This window comes from Equus przewalskii, chromosome 19 (assembly GCF_037783145.1).
Source record: "Equus przewalskii isolate Varuska chromosome 19, EquPr2, whole genome shotgun sequence".
NCBI classification, from domain to species: Eukaryota; Metazoa; Chordata; class Mammalia; order Perissodactyla; family Equidae; genus Equus; species Equus przewalskii.
The window spans coordinates 26,263,260-26,267,623 of record NC_091849.1 but is presented as its reverse complement, the minus strand read 5'-3'; the positions used below and the strand labels follow the sequence as shown (position 1 = coordinate 26,267,623).

Sequence of the window (4,364 nt, the reverse complement as noted above, 5' to 3'; positions counted from 1 at the left end):
TGCATCTAGGAGATGTGATAGAGTAGACGTACATGGAACAACACGTGTGAACTTTAAAAATAAAGTTTTAGAAAAGATATTTAACACAATGAACATTTTTCGTTTATTATACTAATCATTCTGCTCTCTGGTCTTCAAAATCTTGCTGCTGCTCTCCACTTTCTCATGTTTGTCCTTGTGCATTTATGCCTTCAAGAACCCTAATATTTCCTATGGTGTAGTTTGAGATAGAGAGAAAGCAAATGCTGTGCTTAATTTGCCATAATTATAATTAGGCCCATCTCTGACTGACTGTGAGACCCCAAGGATTAGTAAAATAGTAGGTGGTGATGGTGCACCACCATTTATTTGGAATCAAAACACTAAAGAGGCTAGAAATGAATTTTTATGCCAAATTTTCCTGTCTCTCATTTCACCACTGACCATTTCTATGTAATGAGGTTAAGCTGAAGCAACAAATGGCACATTCAGGACATGATCAGAACTTCATTGGCAAGCTGTTGCTGTTTCCGATCACTCCTCCCGAGTTCTGAGAAATGCTGGCTCGGTTACCACCATCCTCCCTCCCCTGCTGCTCCAACTCCTTAGAATATGGAGCTAAAGGAGAGGACCCATATGAGCTCCACTTTTAGGAGTCATAAATGAGACTATCTTTTATTCCTGAGCATTAATTTCTCTGCTGGAGCAGTATTTAAGGCCTGCTCAGGCCATCTGAGTCCCTAGGCTCCTCTTTGTTGGCTGAAGCTGGCAGCATGCCATATCTCTATAGCTTCCACAATAGTCCCCAAGATTAACCATTAATTCTGTGTTCTGACAATATTTGGCAATTATAGGCACTCAGGCTTTGTTGAAAATGCTTTTAGGTGGCTCCTTAAGTCAGCCAGAAAGAAATGAGGAAATGCAAATGTGAATGTGATCTCAGAACCCTGCAGTCCACTGGAACAGGAATCATCTTGGATGGGAACGATTGTGAAACAACTTCTTGATCTCGCTGTTATGAAATAAAAACCCAGGAAAGAGGGATCAGTGCTTGGTTTACTTTGAATCTAGTGGGGAAAAAACCTAGGGCCTCTGCGTGTAACACACAAGTGATAACCACTACACTAAGACCCAATGTCCTTCCTGAGGATGACAGGGACAGACAGTAGAAACAGCAGGAAGCCAACAACAAATTGGCTTCAGTTAACAGCTCCATGGACAGTCTCATCACAAGCTCAAGTAAGGAGGATATTTTAAGTGCTAAGTAACCTTACAAGCATCTCACTGGGTACAAGTTTAAAAGGCCCATCAGTTAGAATACATTAGGAAAAAGTAAGTTTAGATGTCCAAAACTGAATTCCTGATTTTTACCTGGTCCTTTTTTATTCATTCATTAATTTATCCATCCACCCACTCTTTTGGAATATTAATTGAATTCCTATTATAAGCCAGAGATTTTTAAGTAGTTGGGATGAAGGTAATGAAGACAACAGACAAAATATCCTTTTCCTCATGGAACTTATGTTTTAGTTTCAAGCAAATAATAGTTGCTGACTAAGTATGCCTTTCTTTGATGAAAATTGTAACCACGCTTAGCAGAACTTTTTTTTATCAACTCCCCTTTATAGGATTGGTGAAATTTGGTCCCCTAGATACTGTTCACAAAGCTAAGTTGAAATATTTAGGCATGAGGAAGCTGCCAATATGTGCATGAAACTATAATGAATATATAGTGTGGAAAATGTAAATCTACACATAAGTGTACATATATACATGTATATATTTGCTTCCTGGTAATTGGTCCTAATGAATAATTGTTTTCTACCTTGATTTTAAACTTCCCAAACCCATCTAGGCTCTTTATTTCTTGTTGTACACATTTGCCTGAACACCGCCCCTGTCTTTGTTTTCAACCTCAGGAAAACGTCTAATTTAGGAGTGATACAAATGGATGTCTGACTCTTACTACTAAGATCCTGACAGGCTACCAGCATAAGGAAAAGTACAATCAAGTTGACGTCCTGTCTGATAAGATTTTAATTCTTCAGGCAATTCAGCTTCAAAAAGAAAAGAGCCTATGAGGCCATTTGTCCCTTAGACAACAGAGAAGAACAATCCTAGGTGCTCAAAAGAAAGCGAGCCCAACCTGCCCTGGAAAGATGGCTTTTCAGTGACCTCCCCCCACCCCCCCAACTCTTCACAAAGGCTAAGGCTCTCAGAGATTGCTCTGGAAGCAGTGCCAAGCAACAGATTCATCCCAGGGGCAAGGGATATTGTCAGGGAAACATTGCCTTTTGCACAGAAGTGCTCAGCAAAGAAAGCTGAGGACCAGTCTCCAACAAGTAAATATGCATGTGGTGTTCACTGCACAGTTCTTCCAAATGTTACGAATGCTAGAAACATTTATCATAAAATATTGGTCTCCTTCATTCATTGTTTATATAAAAGCCAAGAGGTCTTTGGATCAAAATGGAAAATGTCATGTTCCTCTTTAAACAGTCAATTCTTTCCCACCCATCACATCCGAATTAAATCTAAATTCCATCCTGTGGAGGGCTTCCTTTATCTCCCTGATCGAGTACATGTTATTTTACTTACAGTCAGTGAATAAATTTCCATGAGGAAAAGTAATAAGTGAGGTTTCACTCTGATTCAAACCTACAATTGGAGCTCCTCACACCGCATTCACCCTCAGTCCCATGTTCACCCCAATGCAAGAAGCCCCTCTCCATTCAAAGCTCTTCAACCACCTCATATTTTTTTTTTCCATTAACTAAGTCACATCATTTCCGCTAGCAAGTGTTTCCTGACCATTAAGCCTGGAGGGGATGTTTCTTTTCCGAGCTCATGTGAGAAAACTGTGACTTTTCTAGTTGTTGTTCCATGCCGTATTCTCATTGTAACTAAATTACTATGTGCAAATTTATCATTATAATCAGCTTAGGTCCCCTTTCCCTCCTTCTAGTTTGTCAGTTCCTTTAGGGCATCAGATGCCTCCAGTGAGCAGAATGGGACCGGGCTATTTAATAGTTTCTTTAAAATACACATCAAACCAAATTGCTGAGAAAGGTTAACAAACACACATATGCGTTATCCTAGTAGCTCTTTATCTTACTGATCTGATCTCAAAGCAAAAAAATGTTGGCCTAGGATTGTGCCAGTGAGAACCACGCCTCTCTCCTTCGCTACTCACAGTATTTCCATCAGGTCACGTTTTAGCTGCCACCAGAGGGAGCCAGTCGGGGATCTTTCTTAAAGGCCCGGAAACCTTGGTCCTGTGACTAGTTTCTCACGACTAGTTTGGGGACAAGCACTTTTTAGCAGCTGAGCCCCTTTACAGGGCCTCAGCCTTAGAACCTAATAGAAGGCAGATCGCTTTCAGTGTCCGCGGTAAGAACAGCGACCTAGGATGGTTGAAATGTGAATAACAAAGGAGAGTTAGGTAAATCACAAAAATCATCTTCCTGTTATAAGAAGTTAACGTACATCACACATCGAGTTGACATGTTCCAGAGCAGTAAACATGAGTGATGCAGAACAGAAGAGAGCTGTTCATTTGACGTCTACTGGACTCACTCTCTGGATTTCACTTTCACAAATTTCCTAGCCACCCACACCACCTTCTCCTGGCAGACAGCTGGGCACAGTCCGCCACTCTGCCCTCTGCCCCTCAGTCTCTCCCTACATTGCCGAGGAAGTCCCCTGAGCTCAGCCAGTCGGTTCTAGTTTCTAAAGGATAATCTTCAGTCATCGAGAGATGAAGATCATAGCGTCTTACAAGCACAGAAATGCGCGTAGAACCTATCAAGAAATTTCTTGAAATAAAATTTCCCAGAAGCCACCCTAAGATTTCTCTGCCTGATGCTTGTAAAGTAACTGGGGCTCTGGAAGTAGCATTTGCTTGACTATGAATTACTGAGTTTAGATGTCGTTGATTCTAAGAATTGGAAAGTGGAGAAGGGAAAACAGTGCCTCAAGTAAGAATATATCTGGAAGGAAAGGATAAATTTACGATTCATTTTAACTAATTCAGGAATGTAAGAGAAAAAGTCAGGGGAGTTTCCGTAGTGTAGTGGTTATCACGTTCGCCTAACACGCGAAAGGTCCCTGGTTCGAAACCAGGCGGAAACAACTGGCATCTCTTTCCTCAAAGCCAGGGTTTTGCTCCCTCAATCTGTCTGCCTTTCCACCAACGATTAATCTGTTTACATTTCCGACAAGTCTCAATCTTCGCGCTCCTTTTGCAGCCCAGCAATCTCAATTACAAGAATTATGAAACAAGACCAGTGCTGAAGCTTGCTTCTTTGCCAGTTCAACAAGTAATTGCGCTATATCCTTTCCTTTGCGTTGGAGAAGATTCTGCACTTCCAATGAAGGAGCCGAGG

At 41.2% G+C, this 4,364-nt stretch overlaps 1 non-coding gene across 1 annotated transcript; it reads left to right on the top strand.

Annotated features, from left to right (window-relative positions):
* The first annotated feature begins 4,037 nt into the window (after window positions 1-4,037).
* TRNAV-AAC (transfer RNA valine (anticodon AAC)) lies at window positions 4,038-4,110 on the top strand. Its single transcript has one exon. It is a non-coding gene; the product is annotated as a tRNA-Val (tRNA).
* The last annotated feature ends 254 nt before the right edge of the window (window positions 4,111-4,364 follow it).